Here is a 23354-nt window from a genome sequence, read left to right as displayed (position 1 = left end):
AAAAAATAAATGTCCAGAGATAACAACAACGATCAAATAACTGAAACAAACAACAAAGTTTACCTAACATAAGTGTTCATAATCATGGACAAAATGAATTTTTCAATAATATCAGACAAATGTTTCTTTTTCAAAAATAATATCGAACTTTAAGATTTCACCTTTGATATATCACATAAAAATGGTAAAGAAAACAGAGTATCAGACGGGCTATAATACAATAACATAAATACAAACGATAAAAACATTGGAATCGACAAATCACTTAATTAGGTACGAATGTACGACATAAATCCATCGAATTCCAAAGATCAATTTTGTATTTACAACAAAAGCGATTAATTAACCCAAAGAAAATATAAATAAAAACATATTGAGGAAATCACGACAATTTGTCATAATAAATAACATATTATATTATCAACGATGCACACCATAATATTATTGTACCAATTATAGCATTTTTTTTTCCTAATGTATGATATTGAACCTTATTTTCCAATAGATATTATACTAATACCAGAAAAAGCATGCCTTACAACATATAAAAATTATTAAACGAACTAAACGAAATAAGGAATGAAATTCCACAAATAGTAAAAAAATGGCACAAATTAAACGAAAAAATTATTTAGACAAAAGTCTCGGAATAGTAAGCTCTAATCCAGGTGACCAAGAATTAATAAAATTTCCATTTTCACAAATAGGCAAAACGCCTAAATTAGCACAAAAATACAGAGGCCAATTTAAAGTAATTTAAAAATAATAAATAAATATCAGAATTAGATCATAAAGTAAAATTAATCTTCGATAAAAAACTAGCTGAAAACATCATTCATGTTAGAAGAATAAAATCATATTATTACAAGTTAACCATACAACAAAAATACAAATTTAACATAATAACCAATTAAAATGTCATAATTTACAGATTTCTACAAGACTATAGGTACCTAAAAATAATACTAATAATCTAATTACAAATCAATGTTCAAAAACAATAAAATTAAATTAAAAATTTTTAATTTATAAAAATAAATAAATGTAAGCTACAAGAAATTAAATGGATTATCCATTCAGATTCCAGATCATAATCATGAAATCTTTATACAAGGAATGGCTTATCTGATCATACTAAACCACCACAAAAACAAAATTCAAATTTTTAATAATTTACCAAATTAATAATGTCATTGAACACTATTGCCACAATCAAGCAAATATTCCAAAAGTCTAAAGAAAAAGACAACAAAACATCAAATAAGAATAATACATTAGAGATTCTAATATCCAATCTCATACATATTAAGTAGGTACTTCATAAAAGACGTTCGATATTCTACTACCTACATACCTACAAGTTATCAAGAGAAGACATTTCTACGATAAATAATTATGCCAGGAAACGTTAGATGCTAACTTCATCATAATCATAAATATAGACAACAATAACAACATAATATACAAATATTAAAAGGCGTCTTCACAAATCTTACTCAATTTATCTCGCATATACAGCATGAAAATGAATTTTTAAAAAAAAACACTAAAGATAATAAATTTAAAGAAGACGTAACATTTCAACATTCAATCACAAGAAAAAAATGCCTTGATAAAACCAAAATCAAAAACAACCAATTAAACATCACCATACTAAACACAAGACTTAATATATCCCTACTATACCAAACTTTTGATTGGGGTATCAAAATATTAGCAAGACATTTTACTAATCTAGCACAATGTCTCATGAATAAACAACATAACAATATATTAAAAAAAAAAAAATACTCATGGGAAACAAAAAGTAGAAGTCTACGCCAATCACAAAAACAACAAAACCAAGTTGTATGGATACCACTCAAATATTTGAGTTAAAGAATTTTAAGTCATATAGGAATTTATTATTGATTATAGGGTATAATTAAAGGGTAATGAGTGATAAAGTGTACCTACCCTGTTTTGTGGGACACACGGTATATATATATATATACATATTATGATAGAATGCATAAAATATTTAATTAAGTTATTTTTATAGTCTAATAAAAGAATGTAATTTTTTAAGGCATATTTAACTGCTTATATTTGATGAATTATTAGTAAGTATATAAAAGTTATGGCTCTACAGTTATTAATTATAACTTTTACTTCCAATCATGCCTACTTTCAATTTTATTTTTTTAATCACAATCATAATACAATCTTGTAAAGTAATATTAAACAAAAGTATTCAAATATTTTATTTTGAAATTGAAGTCCTAAGATGAATATTTTGAGAATGAGAATTTATAATATTTAAATTTTTTTACTTATCAAGTCACAACTCTAATACTTTTTTTTATTGAGCATTACAATACTTTTCATAATAAGACTATTAAGTATAATATGTTTAATGAAATTGTAAATTTGTATATAAAAATAAAATTTGTTATTTTAAAGATAATATTCATTTGATTGATGTGATATTTTAACAAAATATGTGATGACAAAGTCATACTTTTTACAAGACTTATAATAATGTAAACAATCAACAATCAAGAGCTTTTTTGACTTGATAACACTTAAGAGGATGTCAGTGCATTTCTTTTTTTTCTCTCTGGCCCACGCACAACATAGCAAATATTACATTCACTATAATCATAATAATTTCTAAAATTAGAGTGAAATGGCCTCTTTTAAAATTTTAAGATACTTATGATTAATACCTAGAGCATCTTATAGGCTATATTTGAAGCGAGTTATGATTACTTTAAAATACTCATAACTCACTTAATAATTAAAGTATAATAAGCCTATGATATGCCCTAGATAAAAATCTAACCATTCATTTTTCTCTAATTTTAGAAATTATTAAGGTTATTGTGAACAAAAAATTTGATATATTGCGCATGAGTCGGAGAAAAAAAACTCCACTGACATCCTCTTAATCGACCTAACCAACCTTCTCTTTTTATTCTATCCCATAAGTCGAAGGTTGTAAACCTTACCTAACCTGGTAGTATCACTCAAAGGGTCGAGTGACCTTTGCAATTAAGATCCTTTCCTACATATTCAGAATTGTTAACATAACTATTCTACCTAACTATCTACCCCCCCCCCCCTAATCTAATCCTCTCTCTCTGAAACTACCCCTCTTTCTTCCTATCCCTATCACGCCCTCCCCTTCACCTATCTCACTGTCTCTCACAACCTCTCACAATTCTCTCTCGCTTTTCCCCCACCTAACCTTATCATCTCCCTTTAACACTACCTCTCTCTCACCCTATCACTTTCACACCATCCCCCTCACCTATCTCTCTCACACTCACTCGTCTGACATTCCCCCTCTACCCGTTTTCCTCACACTTGCACCCTCTCATTCACTTTATCTCCTTATCCTTCATCCTATCTACCTCTCTCACTCCCTCTCACACTATCCTTCTCTCACCCTCTCTTTACAAGTCACTATAGTACCTACCTTACCTAACCTAACCTTACCTCACACTATCTATCTCTCTTACTATCCCTCTTTTTCTCTCGATTTTTCTTCTGCTTCTCTACCATCTCTCTACACTACTTCTCACTCACTCTCTCTCACTCTCTCTCTCTCTCTCTCTCTCTCTCTCTCTCTCTCTCTCTCTCTCTCTCTCTCTCTCTCTTTATCCTTCTCTTCCCCCACTCTAAAACACCCAGTTCCTATAGTACCTACAGGTCATCGTACCTGATAATTGGTGAAAATATTTAAATATCATTGAGGAAATTATTACAAAAAAAAATTTTAAATATTATACCTGACCAATTTCCTAATTTTTATCATGATTTTATTGATAACTTGAATAGTGTTATACCAGTGGTTACAAAACGAATAATTTAAAAATTGCTAGTAATCTATCTCCTGATCAATTAATAAATTAATAAAATAAAAATAAACCTACTAAAAAATAGAAAATCACTTACCCAATATCTTAATCTACTATAAAACTTCATCTTCGAAACATTGTTAATACATTTCACACAGACTTCACAACGAATATGATATTTAGTTGGCAAATCTTCACTGACGAATACCATCTCTGAAATTTCAATAAAATATTCAACAATATTTTCTGACCTATTCATTTTAGATTCTGAACGAAGTGATGAATGTATTGATTTTACAATGATGTGTGTGTGTGTTTTTTTTTTGTGTCTGTACAGCATAACTAGTTGAAATAATGCTTCAACTTCAAACGTTGGAGGTGGTTTCCGATATAAAAGTGAATATCCTTGGTGCATTATAGAGGTCAAAAGTAAAAACTTTCCAACAGTTTTCAAAAAAATCGAAAAAAACAACAAAAAAAATGACAGAAAAACAGAAATTTTACGCAAAACCAGTTTTCAACCAAATCGATTTTTTTATATGGTTGTAATTCAAAAACTAATCACTGCAGTAAATACTTGAGATTTTCACCAAATGTTTATGTTAGTGTAATCTATATACAGTTTTAAGTTAAGAGTTATTTATAGACCACTGAAATTTTAGATTTTTCTGAAAATTTTTTTTTGAAATGTCGATAAAATTTTTTTGGCCATATAAAAAAACTTGAAAATTGAATACAAAGTTTCTCATAAGTTATTCTTATAGTGATTAAAACATTATAAGAATACATAATCACAATTTTTTTTTATAAGCGTTTATAGTTCAAATTTTTACGAAATCTGTCGAAAACACGACAATTTGCAAGCAATTTTGAAGTTAAAAAATCAACAAATGTTTGTGTTTATAACTAAGGATTAAAAATACGACACTAAGTTTTCCATACGTTTTCCCTCAAGTAGCTATAGAGAAAACTCGAAGCATCATTATAGTAAAAATTTTAAGTGCGTTTGAATTTTAAATTTTTACGAAATAGCGTAACGATAGCGATTTATCCTCAAACGATTTTAAATATTTGTTATCATTCAAAAAGTATAAGTCGTAGATCCTTGAACATTTTACCAGTTATTTAGATTGGAATTTCCTTACATGATTTAATTTTCAAAATATTTTCACTTTTTTTGAGATATTTATAGATAACTATACTGAAAACTTTATTTTGAAGTGTCGATAAATTTTTTTTGGCCCAATCAAAATACTTGAAATTTTAATATAAAGTTTCTCATAGATTATTCTTATAGTGATTAAAAAATTATAAGAATACCTAGACAAAATTTTTTATTTTATTAGCATTTGAAGTTCAAATATTGACAAAAATTCGTCAAAACCATGAATATATTTAATTTTTTTGTGTCTGTCATCACGTTTTGGGGCAGTAAAAGTGCTTCGATTTTTGACTTCGGTACGTTATTCGACCAGAAAGTGAATCTAGTTGGTACTTTGGTGGTCAAAAGTATTCTTAATATTTTTGTAAATAATCGGGATAAACAAACTAAAAACTAAGTGAAAAAACGGGAAAATTTCCGCACAATCAGTTTACGACAAAATCGATTTTGATTTTTGATGTAACTTTAAAACAAATGACCATTGATACATGAAATTTTCACCGAATGTTTATATAAGTATATTCTATCCACCATGAAATTTTCAAAAAATTTGGACTTAAGTTGAACTATTCTTAGGTATATGCAATTTTCGATCATTATTAGTTTTTTTTAAATTAATATCGATAAAAATTTATTTTTTGGTTAGAAAATCTTGAAAATTTAATACAAGCCTCTTAACATATTGTTTCAATAGTAGTTGAAAAATAAAATAAATTCATAGTCACAATTTATTTTATAAGCATTCAAATTTTGAATTTTGACAAAATACGTAATAATCACAAAAATTCGCAAATTGTTTTAAGCTAGAAATTCATAAAAATTTTCTTTTTAAATCTAAGATTTGAAAATTTAATACAAGATTCCTTACAAATTTTTCAATCTTTATCACAAAAAAAAATGTCTTCCAGAAATTCAAATTAAATTTTAATTAGCATTTGAATTTCAAATATTGACAAAAATTCGTCAAAATCGTGAATATTTGCAAATTATTTTATAGTTAAAAATTCATAATATTGTTTGTATTTTATATCTAAGGTTATAAAATTTAACACTAAGTTTTTTATAAGTTTTAAATCAAATAGGTAGAGAAAAAATTTGATGCGTCATTATATGAAAAATGTTTTGAGCGTTTGAGTTTTAAATTTTTATGAAATCGCGTAATGATAACGATTTATCCTCAAACCAAGTATATGTATATCTATGATAATATAAGGTATTATGAATTATGTTAACTACATGCAATAATTTTGGAAAAAATGATTAACCATGCCTTATGTAAAATGCGTCTTAATTGAAAAATAAAATATTTGTTTCAAAATAGAATATATGATAATATTTAAATATAATATATCCTAGACTGACAAATCATCTCCGTTCAGAATCGTTTTTCGTATACAATGATACCTATCATTTCATTCAAATTTAACCTACCCTTGTCAGAGGTCCACCCCACCCCCTAACCTTTACAGCAGAGCGATATCCACTTACCCACTTTTTTTTTTTATCATTACAGATAAAATATAGCTAAACAATCCGTTTAATGTTATTATGTGTTATGAATTTTGATTATTTTATTCAAGAACTTATTAATTTTATATGGCTATAAAAACATTATACCTACTGTATGGCTACTAAAACTTTAGTACCGATTCATTTTTATTTTATTAATTTTTTATACAAACTTTAATTATTATTGCATATTTTAATTTGTTTATTTATTTTATTTCAAGAATTCATGAATATTATAATTATTATTCTATAATAATTTTTGAAAGATTGAGTTGTATGAAATGAATAAAAATTCGATTGCAATAAATTAGGGTTTGGTTATTTACCTAGCCTTACGTAACTTCATAATATATAATGACTGTACAATTTTGAAGAAAATAATAACTCCTGTGTGTATATATTGATTACATACCTACAACTATTAGATGATTAATTTTCATCCTTTTATATATTACCTGCAGCAGTGGCGTAACTATGGGGTAGCGAGGGGTAGCGGTCGTGACCCCAAACATTTTTATGGGGTGGCAAGAGTATCATTTTGTTACCCCAAAATTATTTATATAATTTAGTAAAAAAAATCCGCGTCAGTGTGTATTTACTATTTATTTATCTTTAAATAGTTAACTTAATTTATAAGTTAAGTTATGTTTTGTAGTTGGAAATGGATAAAAAAGTTTAAAAATTGTGACCACAAAAATAAACTAGAGCTATATTATGAAAATAAAATTGGAAAGGGGGTATTTGCGCCCGCAGGCAAATGATTTTTAAGGATCAAAAAAGAAATTTGGAAAAAATTAGAGTCCTTGGAATACACAATGAAGATTGCAATATTTATTATCAAGAAAAAAAGGAAGAATAATTAAATCTTGATAAAACTATGTTTCTTAGTGGCAAGTAACTAATAAAGTTTAAAAATTGTGCCCACAAAAACAAACTGGAGGTGTATATTGAACATAAAAATGGAAAGGGGTATTAGTAATTATCTTTCATTTATTTTCGTTGAAAAGACATAGTGCAGTCTTAATTGTGTATTCCAAGGACAATTTTTTTCCAAATAGCATTTTTGATCCTTAAAAATCATTTGCCTGCTTGTGCTAATACCAATACCAATACCAATACCAATACCAATACCAATACCAATACCAATACCAATACCAATACCAATACCAATACCAATACGAATTCCAATTCCAATTCCAATACTGGCAAGTGGATGATAAAGTTTAAAAATTGTGACCACAAAAATAAACTGCAGTTATATTTTGAAAATAAAAATGGAAAGGGGGTATTGGCGCCCAAGGCAAATGATTTTTAAGGATCAAAAAAGAAATTTGTAAAAATTATGTTCTTAGAATACACAATGAAGCCTTCAATATTTATTTTTAATAATAATAAATGAAATAAAAAATGATGGATTATTAAATCATGATAAAAATATGTTTTTTGTCGCAAGTGGCTAATAAGGTTTAAAAATTGTGTCCACAAAAATAAACTTATGATATATTTTGAAAATAAAAATTGAAAGGGGGTATTGGCGCCCGCAGGCAAATGACTTTCAAGGATCAAAAAAGAAATTTGTAAAAATTAGAGTCCTTGAAATACACAATTTAGACTGCAAAATGTATTCTCAAGAATAATAAAAGAATGATAATTAAATTATGAAAATTATGTTTTTTAGTTGAACATGATTTAAAAAGTTTGAAAATTGTGACCACATAAATAAACTATAGCTACAAGTATATTTTGAAAAGAGAAATGGAAAGGGGCATTTGTGACCGCAGGCAAATGATTTTTATGGATCAAAAATATAAATTTGGAAAAAATTACAGTCTTAGAATACACAAGGAAGCCTTCACTATGTATTTTCAAGAAAAATAAATGAAATAAAACATGAAGGATTATTAAATCATGATAAAAATATGTTTTTTGTCGCAAGTGGCTAATTAAGTTTATAAATTGTGTCCACAAAACTAAACTAATGATATATTTTGAAAATAAAAATTGAAAGGGGGTATTGGCGCCCGCAGGCAAATGATTTTTAAGGATCAAAAAAGATATTTGGAAAAAATTAGAGTCCTTGGAATACTCAATGAAGACTGCAATATGTATTCTCAAGAAAAGTAAAAGAATGATAATTAAATCATGATAAAACTATGTTTTTTAGTGGCAAGTTGCTAATAAAGTGTAAAAATTGTGTCCAAAAAAGAAACTGCTGATAAATTTTGAAATAAAAATGGAAAGGGGGTATTGGCGCCCGCAGGCAAATGACTTTTAAGGATAAAAAAAGAAATTTGTAAAAATTAGAGTCCTTGGAATACACAATTTAGACTGCAAAATGTATTCTCAAGAATAATAAAAGAATGATAATTAAATTATGAAAATTATGTTTTTTAGTTGAACATGATTTAAAAAGTTTGAAAATTGTGACCACAAAAACAAACTAGAGTTATATTTTGAAAATAAAAATGGAAAGGGGGTATTGGCACCCTCAGGCAAACGATTTTTAAGGATCAAAAAAGAAATTTGGAAAAAATTAGAGTCCTTGGAATACACAATGAAGATTGCAATATTTATTATCAAGAAAAAAAGGAAGAATAATTAAATCATGATAAAACTATGTTTCTTAGTGGCAAGTAGCTAATAAAGTTTAAAAATTGTGTCCACAAAAATAAATTAGTGATATATTTTGAAATAAAAATTGAATGGGGGTATTGGTGGCTGCAGGCAAATGATTTTTAAGGCTCAAAAAAGAAATTTAAAAAAAATTTATACCCTTTGAATACACAATGAAGACTGTAATATGTATTCTCAAGAAAAGTAAAAGAATGATAATTAAATCATGATAAAACTATGTTTTTAAGTGGCAAGTTGCTAATAAAGTGTAAAAATTGTGTCCACAAAAAGAAACTGCTGATAAATTTTGAAATAAAAATTGAAAGGGGGTATTGGCGCCCGTATGCAAATGATTTTTAAGGATCAAAAAGGAAATTGGGAAAAAATTATGGTCTTAGAATACACAATGAAGACTGCAAAATGTAATCTCAAGAAAAATAAAGAACGATAGTTAAATTATGAAAATTATGTTTTTTAGCTGAACATGATTTAAAAAGTTTGAAAATTGTGACCACAAAAACAAACTAGAGTTATATTTTGAAAATAAAAATGGAAAGGGGGTATTGGCGCCCACTGGCAAATGAGCTTTAAGGATCAAAAAAAATTTAATTAGAGTCTTATAATACACAATGAAGACTGGACTATGTATTCTCAAGAGAAACAAAAGAAGGATAATTAAATAATGATAAAATTATGTTTTTTAGTGGCAAGTGGCTTATAAAGTTTAAAATTTGTCTACATAAAAATAAACTAGAGCTATATTTTGAAAATAAAATTGGAAAGGGGGTATTTGCGCCCGCAGGCAAATGATTTTTAAGGATCAAAAAAGAAATTTGGAAAAAATTAGAGTCCTTGGAATACACAATGAATATTGCAATATTTATTATCAAGAAAAAAAGGAAGAATAATTAAATCTTGATAAAACTATGTTTCTTAGTGGCAAGTAGCTAATAAAGTTTAAAAATTGTGCCCACCAAAACAAACTGGAGGTGTATATTGAATATAAAAATGGAAAGGGGTATTAGTAATTATCTTTCATTTATTTTTGTTTAAAAGACATAGTGCAGTCTTGATTGTGTATTCCAAGGACAATTTTTTTCCAAATAGCATTTTTGATCCTTAAAAATCATTTGCCTGCTTGTGCTAATACCAATACCAATACCAATACCAATACCAATACCAATACCAATACCAATACCGATACCGATACCGATACCAATACCAATACCAATACCAATACCAATACCAATACCAATACCAATACCAATACCAATACCAATACCAATACCAATACCAATACCAATACCAATACCAATACCAATACCAATTCCAATTCCAATACTGGCAAGTGGATGATAAAGTTTAAAAATTGTGCGCACAAAAATAAAATATAGCTATATTTTGAAAACAAAAATGGAAAGGGGGTATTTGCACCTTCAGGAAAATGATTTTTAAGTATCAAAAAAATAAATTTCGAAAAAATTACAGTCTTAAAATACACAAGGAAGCCTTCACTATGTATTTTCATGAAAAATAAATGAAATAAAAAATGAAGGATTATTAAATCATGATAAAAATATGTTTTTTGTCGCAAGTGGCTAATTAAGTTTATAAATTGTGTCCACAAAACTAAACTAATGATATATTTTGAAAAAAAAAATTGAAAGGGGGTATTGGCGCCCGCAGGCAAATGATTTTTAAGGATCAAAAAAGATATTTGGAAAAAATTAGAGTCCTTGGAATACTCAATGAAGACTGCAATATGTATTCTCAAGAAAAGTAAAAGAATGATAATTAAATCATGATAAAACTATGTTTTTAAGTGGCAAGTTGCTAATAAAGTGTAAAAATTGTGTCCACAAAAAGAAACTGCTGATAAATTTTGAAATAAAAATTGAAAGGGGGTATTGGCGCCCGTATGCAAATGATTTTTAAGGATCAAAAAGGAAATTGGGAAAAAATTATGGTCTTAGAATACACAATGAAGACTGCAAAATGTAATCTCAAGAAAAATAAAGAACGATAGTTAAATTATGAAAATTATGTTTTTTAGCTGAACATGATTTAAAAAGTTTGAAAATTGTGACCACAAAAACAAACTAGAGTTATATTTTGAAAATAAAAATGGAAAGGGGGTATTGGCGCCCACTGGCAAATGAGCTTTAAGGATCAAAAAAAATTTAATTAGAGTCTTATAATACACAATGAAGACTGGACTATGTATTCTCAAGAGAAACAAAAGAAGGATAATTAAATAATGATAAAATTATGTTTTTTAGTGGCAAGTGGCTTATAAAGTTTAAAATTTGTCTACATAAAAATAAACTAGAGCTATATTTTGAAAATAAAATTGGAAAGGGGGTATTTGCGCCCGCAGGCAAATGATTTTTAAGGATCAAAAAAGAAATTTGGAAAAAATTAGAGTCCTTGGAATACACAATGAATATTGCAATATTTATTATCAAGAAAAAAGGAAGAATAATTAAATCTTGATAAAACTATGTTTCTTAGTGGCAAGTAGCTAATAAAGTTTAAAAATTGTGCCCACCAAAACAAACTGGAGGTGTATATTGAATATAAAAATGGAAAGGGGTATTAGTAATTATCTTTCATTTATTTTCGTTGAAAAGACATAGTGCAGTCTTGATTGTGTATTCCAAGGACAATTTTTTTCCAAATAGCATTTTTGATCCTTAAAAATCATTTGCCTGCTTGTGCTAATACCAATACCAATACCAATACCAATACCAATACCAATACCAATACCAATACCAATACCGATACCGATACCGATACCGATACCAATACCAATACCAATACCAATACCAATACCAATACCAATACCAATACCAATACCAATACCAATACCAATACCAATACCAATACCAATACCAATACCAATTCCAATTCCAATACTGGCAAGTGGATGATAAAGTTTAAAAATTGTGCGCACAAAAATAAAATATAGCTATATTTTGAAAACAAAAATGGAAAGGGGGTATTTGCACCTTCAGGAAAATGATTTTTAAGTATCAAAAAAATAAATTTCGAAAAAATTACAGTCTTAAAATACACAAGGAAGCCTTCACTATGTATTTTCATGAAAAATAAATGAAATAAAAAATGAAGGATTATTAAATCATGATAAAAATATGTTTTTTGTCGCAAGTGGCTAATTAAGTTTATAAATTGTGTCCACAAAACTAAACTAATGATATATTTTGAAAAAAAAAATTGAAAGGGGGTATTGGCGCCCGCAGGCAAATGATTTTTAAGGATCAAAAAAGATATTTGGAAAAAATTAGAGTCCTTGGAATACTCAATGAAGACTGCAATATGTATTCTCAAGAAAAGTAAAAGAATGATAATTAAATCATGATAAAACTATGTTTTTAAGTGGCAAGTTGCTAATAAAGTGTAAAAATTGTGTCCACAAAAAGAAACTGCTGATAAATTTTGAAATAAAAATTGAAAGGGGGTATTGGCGCCCGTATGCAAATGATTTTTAAGGATCAAAAAGGAAATTGGGAAAAAATTATGGTCTTAGAATACACAATGAAGACTGCAAAATGTAATCTCAAGAAAAATAAAGAACGATAGTTAAATTATGAAAATTATGTTTTTTAGCTGAACATGATTTAAAAAGTTTGAAAATTGTGACCACAAAAACAAACTAGAGTTATATTTTGAAAATAAAAATGGAAAGGGGGTATTGGCGCCCACTGGCAAATGAGCTTTAAGGATCAAAAAAAATTTAATTAGAGTCTTATAATACACAATGAAGACTGGACTATGTATTCTCAAGAGAAACAAAAGAAGGATAATTAAATAATGATAAAATTATGTTTTTTAGTGGCAAGTGGCTTATAAAGTTTAAAATTTGTCTACATAAAAATAAACTAGAGCTATATTTTGAAAATAAAATTGGAAAGGGGGTATTTGCGCCCGCAGGCAAATGATTTTTAAGGATCAAAAAAGAAATTTGGAAAAAATTAGAGTCCTTGGAATACACAATGAATATTGCAATATTTATTATCAAGAAAAAAAGGAAGAATAATTAAATCTTGATAAAACTATGTTTCTTAGTGGCAAGTAGCTAATAAAGTTTAAAAATTGTGCCCACAAAAACAAACTGGAGGTGTATATTGAATATAAAAATGGAAAGGGGTATTAGTAATTATCTTTCATTTATTTTCGTTGAAAAGACATAATGCAGTCTTGATTGTGTATTCCAAGGACAATTTTTTTCCAAATAGCATATTTGATCCTTAAAAATCATTTGCCTGCTTGTGCTAATACCAATACCAATACCAATACCAATACCAATACCAATACCAATACCAATACCAATACCAATACCAATACCAATACCAATACCAATACCAATACCAATACCAATACCAATACCAATACCAATACCAATTCCAATTCCAATACTGGCAAGTGGATGATAAAGTTTAAAAATTGTGCGCACAAAAATAAAATATAGCTATATTTTGAAAACAAAAATGGAAAGGGGGTATTTGCACCTTCAGGAAAATGATTTTTAAGTATCAAAAAAATAAATTTCGAAAAAATTACAGTCTTAAAATACACAAGGAAGCCTTCACTATGTATTTTCATGAAAAATAAATGAAATAAAAAATGAAGGATTATTAAATCATGATAAAAATATGTTTTTTGTCGCAAGTGGCTAATTAAGTTTATAAATTGTGTCCACAAAACTAAACTAATGATATATTTTGAAAATAAAAATTGAAAGGGGGTATTGGCGCCCGCAGGCAAATGATTTTTAAGGATCAAAAAAGATATTTGGAAAAAATTAGAGTCCTTGGAATACTCAATGAAGACTGCAATATGTATTCTCAAGAAATGTAAAAGAATGATAATTAAATCATGATAAAAATATGTTTTTTGTCGCAAGTGGCTAATAAGGTTTAAAAATTGTATCCACAAAAATAAACTTATGATATATTTTGAAAATAAAAATTGAAAGGGGGTATTGGCGCCCGCAGGCAAATGACTTTTAAGGATCAAAAAAGAAATTTGTAAAAATTAGAGTCCTTGGAATACACAATTAAGACTGCAAAATGTATTCTCAAGAATAATAAAAGAATGATAATTAAATTATGAAAATTATGTTTTTTAGTTGAACATGATTTAAATAGTCTGAAAATTGTGACCACAAAAACAAACTAGAGTTATATTTTGAAAATAAAAATGGAAAGGGGGTATTGGCGGACGCAGGCAAATGATTTTTTAGGATCAAAAAAGAAAATTGGAAAAAATAATAGTCCTTGGAATACACAATGAAGACTGCACTATGTATTCCCAAGAAAAATAAAAGAATGATAATTAAATCATGATAAAATTATGTTTTTTAGTTGAACATGATTTAAAAAGTTTGAAAATTTCACCACATAAATAAACTATAGCTATAAGTATATTTTGATAATAAAAATTGAAAGGTGGTTTTTTGCACCCTCAGGCAAATGAATTTAAAGGATCAAAAAAGAAATTTTGAAAAAATTATAGTCCTTGGAATACACTATGAAGAATGCAATATGTATTCTCAAGAAAAATAAATGAAAGATAATTAAATCATGATAAAATTATTTTTTTAGTAGCATGTGGCTAATAATGTTTGATAATTGTGAACACGAAAATGAACTAGATTTTTTATAGTTTATTGAACTAATTTTGATCAGACTCTGATCATCAGCGGACGCATTATTTACTGTGATTGACATTAGTTCATATGAATTACTGGTATAACACTAATACTCGTATGGCATTAAAACCGTGATCCAAATTATGTCACTATTAATCAGGTATATATAATATTTTAAGGATTAAGTATTCATTATAAAAGCTTAAAAAAAAAGTACGTATAATTCACAAATATATAAGTATGATATTATATTTTAGTATAATTGTAGTATTAATATTTCCCTCGTTAATTTTTAAATATTTTTCTTCATTATGTCGACAATTTCGAATACCTTGTTAGTTAGTAAGAAAAGATCTATGCAAAGGTCACGACCAGTGATGATAGTCATCTATCATCACTTGAGCTCAACTTACCATTGTCGATAGGTACCTAACCTAAACTAACCTTCTGGTGACTTATGTAGGTAACCATCTACTTGTCCGCGGGGAAGGCAGTGCTGTAGCCAGGGTTAGGATTTGAGGAGGGAATAAGTGTATATAGTACTATACACCCAATACCCCTCCGGAAGGCTGACTACGACACTGGGTTTAATAAGTATCAATTTAAAAGATCGTAGAACAATAAATGCTATTTGGGTAACGCGTGACAAACGGATGGTTAACTAGGACACTTTGAATAAAAAGATCCTTAGTTGATTTCCGATATAAGTGTTTACTTATCAAGTTGTTCTATTGATTGTTAACCTCATAGAAATAGCTCTTATTATTAAGATGTTGAGCCTCTTGAAATATTTTTCTCCCTACTAGATTTTTAGCACTTCGGTTCAACTGCTTCTTAGATAATATATTATGGATAGAGCCATGCCCAATTTTTTGGTGTATATAACTTAAAGCATATATTTATATGACGAGTGTCTGGCCGCGATGAGTGCATAAATGACTATACGTGATAGTACATTCTATTAAGTCCAATTTAAAAATTGTCATCTAAACTCGCAAGTATGATTGGATGTAAATTGTACAAGTAATAACTAATAATTATTAAAGATTTATGTGTTTGTACTGTCTCCGACTTACAAAAGTCCTGTTGAAGAAAATGAGAGTGCGACAGAAATGGTGTAATATCTAAATTATTTCCCCTTCCAACACACTAAAATTATAGTTATCATGCTTTTCCGGGAGCAAAAACGTCGGGTGGTACCATAATGGTAATTTTATTTTTATTTTTATATGGTACTTAATATAAACGACGCTAAACACCAGAAATTGAATTATTACGATTTTGAAAATTTTTTAAAGAAACGATCTAAAAAAATGTTTACACAATCTTTTCTACAATAAAATATTATTATTTATTATTTCAACATAACATTTTGCAGTGTGATTGGTAATCTTTACATCACAGTGTCTGTACATTTTTGTGACAAAGATCAAGTGTCCAAAAGAAAATTTAATCATCTAAAATATCTCAAATTACATACTTATTGTTAATTATTATTATTAAAAAGTTATAGCATGAAGTAAAATATCTCATATAGACTTAAACAATGTACAATTGGTTTCTTATTATTTTATTATTATATAATATAGGTTATTTTTTTAAACAAATCCTTCGGCAATTATATGTCCATATTGCGTGTGTTTGTTTAGAAACACGTGAGTATGTGGGGTAAGGATTCGTCACTAAGAACCCAGGTGGTCACCCATCCAGGAGCTAGTGACGCCAGGCGATGTTTGACCACGGCAAACCACCGCGCCACACCATACCCCAAAATACAGTATACAACTATAGTGTGCAGTGCATAAACCAGGCCAGAGGCAATTTTTTTGTTTTCAAGATATCAACTGCATAACCTGATTTTACTGTTTGGTTTTAAACACATGTAAATAAGACGAGGATTTGTCACTAAGAACCCAGGTGGTTGCCCATCCGGGAGCTAGCGACGACAGTCGATGTGTTGACCTTTAGGTCCAAAATTTACTTTTTTAGCATATAGAAACCATATCTATAATATGAGATAATTCGTACTTGTACGTCTATTTTTTATCAAGTTCAAAAATTCTTTTATATTTTTATAGCTAATAATAAAAACAACACGTATGTCACTTAAAATATTGAATACCTTAGGTAATAAATACAACAAAAAAAATTTGTTTTTATTTCTAAAATCTAAAATTTAAAAATTCCATTAGACTAGTCGAAAAAGTATACGATTAACACTAGTATAGATTCCAACAATCAACTAAAATAATACTTTAAAAATGATTGTATTTCTCAGAAAAATTATCTATCACCAGATCTTATTTCTTCTTTCCAGCATTAGAGATTTGGATTAATTTAAAAAAAACTAGTATTATAAATTGCTTTCAATTGCATAATAAAATTCTTTTAACTCTTAATCAACTACAAAAGTTGTTTTTCTTTTATCTGGACAAATTGCTATTACAAATTTTTATTTTAAAACGTTTTATGTTTTCTAGAGCAAAGACTTTTTATGCTTTTTATATATTTTTCTTTTTTATAAGCTTTATTGTATGCTTATTTCTAGGTTAGTAGTAGACAGTAATACACAGCATATTTAAAAACTTATGTGATAAAATTCTAAATGTTTTTAGTGCATCTTTTGATAGTTTATCGAAAATCAAGCACTTAGGTAAATATTTTTATGGGTCGAAATATAATTATATTAAATATGAAAGAAAAATGAAATTTTTACCAGCACTTTAATTTTTTTTTTTTTTTAATATATACAAAATATCATGTGTCTCAAATAAGAGGGTACACTTTATTGCTCATTAACCTGTAAATATCTTTAATTCTGTTTGTTGGACATTAAACTAGACAAATCAATCATAAAATTATTATAAGTCATGTATTTCTTCATTCTTTTTAAATGGAAATCCCTATTTTAAATATCATTTTTGAATATCATGAAATTCTCATACAAGGAAGGGCTCATCTGATCATACTAATCTAGTATGTCAGACTAGAAAAAAAAATTTAACTATCAATAATTTAAAAAATAAATAATGTCATTGTACATTATAAAAAAAAAACAAATTTACTGGAGACTAAACTAAAAAACTAAGAAGTATAAATAAAATATAAATAATCACTCAGAGATGTTTACATTCAAATAAAATAAAAATATATTATAACTTTATTATAGTCCAAATGATGACTAATAATAAATAAAATATAATCCAGAAATGTATAACACATTTTTTATAAATTAATTAAACACGTCATAGTTTTTAAGATTCAAATAAAATTAAAATTATAGTCCAAGCGTTGAATAATAATAAATAAAATATAATCCAAAGATTAACACATTTTTTATAAAAGAATTAAACACAGATATGTTTAGATTCAAATAAAATTAAAGTTATAGTCCAAACGACGACTAATAATAAATAAAATATAATCCTAAGAAGATTAATACAATTTTTATAAAATATTTAAACACAGAGATGTTTAGATTCAAATAAAATAAAAATATATTATAACTATATTATAGTCCAAATGATGACTAATAATAAATAAAGATCAAATAAATGTATTAATATAATATCAAATAAAATTAAAATTATAGTCAAAGCGTTGAATAATAAAAAATAAAATATAATCCAAAGAAGATTAACACATTTTTTTAAAAGAATTAAACACAGAGATGTTTAGATTCAAATAAAATTAAAGTTATAGTCCAAACGACGACTAATAAATAAATAAAATATAATCCAAAGAAGATTGAATAAACCTAACAAATGAATAATGTCATTGAACACTATTGCCAGAATCAAGCAAATATTCCAAAAGTCTAAAGAAAAAGACAACAAAACATCAAATAAGAATAATACATTAGAGATTCTAATATCCAATCTCATACATATTAAGTAGGTACGTCATAAAAAGACGTTCGATATTCTACTACCTACATACCTACAAGTTATCAAGAGAAGGCATTTCTACGATAAATAATTATGCCAGGAAACGCTAGAAACTAACTTCATCATAAATATAGACAACAATAACAACATAATATACAAATATTAAAAGGCATCTTCACAAATCTTACTCAACTTATCTCGCATATACAGCATGATAATGAATTTAAAAAAAAAACACTAAAGATAATAAATTTAAAGAAGACGTAACATTTCATCATTCAATCACAACAACAAAATGCCTTGATAAAACCAAAATCAAAAACATTCAATGAAACATCACCATACTAAACACAGGACTTAACTTATCCCTACTATACCAAACTTTTAATTGGAGTATCAAAATATTGGCAAGACATTTTACTAATCTAACACAATATCTCATGAATAAACAACATAACAATATATTAAAAAAAAAAAAAATACTCTTAGGAAACAAAAAGTAGGAGTCTATGCCAATCACAAAAACAACAAAACCAAGTTGTATGGATATCACTAAAATATTTGAGTTAAAAGAATTTTAAGTCATACCTATAGGAATTTATGATTGATTACAGGGTATATTTAAAGGGTAATGAGTGATAAAGTGTACCTACCCTGTTTTGTGGGATACGCGGTATATATGTATATATATAAATATATGATAAAATGCCTAAAATATTTAATTAAGTAATTTTTATAGTGTAATAAAAGAATGTAATTTTTTTTTAAGGCATATTTAACTGCATATATTTGATGAATTATTAGTAAGTACATAAAAGTCTTAGCCCTACAGTTATTAATTATAACTTTTACTTCCAATCATGCCTACTTTTTATTTTTTTAATCACAATCATAATACAATCTTGTAAAGTAATATTAAACAAAAGTATTCAAATATTTTATTTTGAAATTGAAGTCCTAAGATGAATATTTTGAGAATGAGAATTTATAATATTTAAATTTTTTTACTTATCAAGCCACAACTCTAATACTTTTATTTAATTGAGCATTTCAATATTTTTCATAATAAGACTATTAACTATAATATGTTTAATGAAATTATAAATTTGTATATAAAAATAAGATTTGTTATTTTAAAGATAATATTCATTTGATTGATGTGATATTTTAACAAAATATGTAATGACAAATTCATACTTTTTACAAGACTTATAATAATGTAAACAATCAACAATCAAGAGCTTTTTTGACTTGATAACACTTAAGAGGATGTCAGTGCATTTCTTTTTTTTCTCTCTGACCCACGCACAACATAGCAAATATTACGTTTACTATAATCATAATAATTTCTAAAATTAGAGTGAAATGGCCTCTTTTAAAATTTTAAGATACTTATGATTAATACCTAGAGCATCTTATAGGCTATATTATGAATACTTTAAAATACTCATAACTCACTTAATAATTTAATTATAATAAGCCTATGATATGCCCTAGATAAAAATCTAACCATTCATTTTTCTCTAATTTTTGAAATTATTAAGATTATTGTGAACATAAAATTTGATATATTGCGCAAGAGTCGGAGAAAAAAAATTCCACTGACATCCTCTTGATCGGCCTAACCAACCTTCTCTTTTTAGTCTATCCCATAAGTCGAAGGTTGTAAACCTTACCTAACCTGGTAGTACCACTCAAAGGGTCGAGTGACCTTTGCAATTTAAGATCCTTTCCTACATATTCAGAATTGTTAACATAACTATTCTACCTAACTATCTCCCTTCCCCCCACCTAACCTAATTCTCTCTCTCTGCCACTACCCCTCTTTCTTCCTATCCCTATCACGCCCTCCCCTTCACCTATCTCACTGTCTCTCACAACCTCTCACAATTCTCTCTCGCTTTTTGTTCTGTTCCCCCACCTAACCTTATCATCTCCCTTTGACACTACCTCTCTCTCACCCTATCAATTTCACACCATCCCCCTCACCTATCTCTCTCACACTCACTCGTCTGACTTTCCCCCTCTACCCGTTTTTCTCACACTTGCACCCTCTCATTCACTTTATCCCCTTATCCTTCATCCTTATCTACTTCTCTCACTCCCTCTCACACTATCCTTCTCTCGCCCTCTCTCTACAAGTCACTATAGTACCTACCTTACCTAACCTAACCTAATCTAACCTTACCTCACACTATATATCTCTCTTACTATCCCTCCTTTTCTTTCTCACCCTTTTTCTCTCAATTTTTCTTCTGCTTCTCTACCATCTCTTTACACTACTTCTCACTATCTCTCTCTCTCTCTCTTTCTCTCTCTCTCTCTCACTTTCTCTCTCTCTCTCTCTCTCTCTCTCTCTCTCTCTCTCTTTATCCTTCTCTTCCCCCACTCTAAAACACCCAGTTCCTATAGTACCTACAGGTCATCGTACCTGATAATTGGTGAAAATATTTAAATATCATTGAGGAAATTATTACAAAAAAAAATTTTAAATATTATACCTGACCAATTTCCTAATTTTTATCATGATTTTATTGATAACTTGAATAGTGTTATACCAGTGGTTACAAAACGAATAATTTAAAAATTGCAACTAATATATCCCCTGATCAATTAATAAATTAATAAAATTAAAATAAACCTAATGAAAAATATAAAATCACTTACCCAATATCTGAATCTATTATAAAAATTCATCTTCGAAACATTGTTAATACATTTCACACAGGCTTCACAACGAATATGATATTTAGTTGACAAATCCTCACTGACGAATACCATCTCTGAAATTCAATAAAATATTCATCAATATTTTCTGACCTATTCATTTTAGATTCTGAACGAAGTGATGAATGTATTGATTTTACAATGATGTGTGTTTTGTTTTTTTTGATTTTGTGTCTATGTACAGCATAACTAGTCGAAATAATGCTTCATATTCAAACTTTGGGGGTGGTTTCCGATGTAAAAGTGAATATCCTTGGTGCATTATAGAGGTCAAAAGTAATCATAGATTATTCTTATAGTGATTAAAAAATTATAAGAAAACATAGGCACAATTTTTTTTTATTAGCATTTGAAGTTCAAATATTGACAAAAATTCGTCAAAACCATGAATATATTTATTTTTTGTGTCTGTCATCACGTTTTGGGACAGTAAAAGTACTTTGATTTTTGACTTCAGTACCTTATTCGTTCAGAAAGTGAATCTAGTTAGTACATTGGAGGTCAAAAGTATTCTTAATGTTTTTCTAAATAATCGGGCTCAACAAACTAAAAATTAAGGGAAAAAGACCATTGATACATGAAATCTTCACCGAATGTTTATATAAGTATATATAAGTATACTGATATAATATAAGTATTCTATCCACCATGAAATTTTCAAAAATTTTTTACTTCAGTTGAACTATTCATAGGTATATGCAATTTTCGATCATTATTAGTTTTTTTTTAATTAATATAGATAAAAAAGCGGGTAAGTCGTGGATGTCGCTCTGCTGTACTGTAGGTTACTGTAATGGATGGGATTAAATTTGAATGCAATGATAGGTATCATTGTATACGAAAAACGATTCTGAACGGAGATGATTTGTCAGTCTAGGATATATTTAAATATTGTCATATATTCTATTTTGAAACAAATATTTTATTTTTCAATTAAGATGCATTTTGCATATGGCATGGTTAATCAATTAGTGTTGTTATCACGGCTTAAGATAGAAGTCTTCTATCTTAAGCCGTGGTCGTTATCATCTAGTTATCATAATTCATAATACCTTATATTATCATAGATATACATGTACCTGGTTTGAGGATAAATCGTTATCATTACGCGATTTCATAAAAATTTAAAACTCAAACGCTCAAAACATTTTTCCTATAATGACGCTTCACATTTTCTCTATAGCTATTTGAAGCAAAACTTATGGAAAACTTGGTGTTAAATTTTATAACCTTAGATATAAATACAAACAATATCATGAATTTTGAACTACTAAATAATTTGCAAATATTCATGGTTTTGACGAATTTTTGTCAATATTTGAAATTCAAATGCTAATAAAAATTTAATTTGAATTTCCGATGGAAATTTTTTTTGTGATAAAGATTGACAAATTTGTAAGGAATGTAGTATTGAATTATCAAATCTTAGATTTAAAAACAAAATATTTATGAATTTCTAACTTAAAACAATTTGCGAATTTTTGTGATTTTTACGTATGTTGTCAAAATTAAAATTTTAATGCATGTAAAAAAAAAATGTGGGTATATATTTTTTTTATTTTTCAACTGCTATTGCAAAACTATATTATGAGCCTTGTATTAAACTCTCAAATCTTAGAATTAAAAAGAAAAACTTTTATGAATTTCTATCTAAGATAATTTGAACATTGCCGTATTTTTTATGTATTTAATCAAATTTTGAACTGTAAATTCTTGAAAAAAAAATTTGTGACTATGTATTTCTTTTATTTTTCAACTGCTATTGTAAAAATATGTTAGGAGCCTTGTATTAAATTTTCAAATCTTAGATCTAAAAAGAAAAACTTTTATGAATTTATATCTAAGATAGTTTGAAAATTGCAGTAATTTTTACGTATTAAGTCAATATTTGAACTTCAAATGCTATAAAAAAAAATTGTGCCTATGTATTTTTATAATTTTTT

The 23354-nt window shown here is 27.4% G+C and overlaps 1 long non-coding RNA gene across 4 annotated transcripts in view; it reads right to left on the bottom strand.

Annotated features, from left to right (window-relative positions):
• Positions 1-3939: 3939 nt before the first annotated feature.
• The window catches only part of LOC149056139 (uncharacterized), a 36105-nt gene continuing 16690 nt past the window's right edge, over positions 3940-23354 (bottom strand). For all 4 annotated transcript variants that reach the window (XR_016191474.1, XR_016191476.1, XR_016191477.1 and 1 more), the window contains 2 exons: positions 21352-21467; positions 3940-4055 (listed from right to left, as the gene is read on the bottom strand). This is a non-coding gene — a long non-coding RNA (uncharacterized LOC149056139). The remainder of the gene's footprint in view (positions 4056-21351; positions 21468-23354) is intronic.

This window comes from Diuraphis noxia, unplaced genomic scaffold (genome assembly GCF_037042655.1).
Source record: "Diuraphis noxia isolate RWA-SAM2 unplaced genomic scaffold, SU_Dnox_SAM2 contig0004, whole genome shotgun sequence".
NCBI classification, from domain to species: Eukaryota; Metazoa; Arthropoda; class Insecta; order Hemiptera; family Aphididae; genus Diuraphis; species Diuraphis noxia.
Note: the sequence above shows the minus strand (reverse complement) of the source record. Positions and strands in the feature narration are given on the sequence as shown.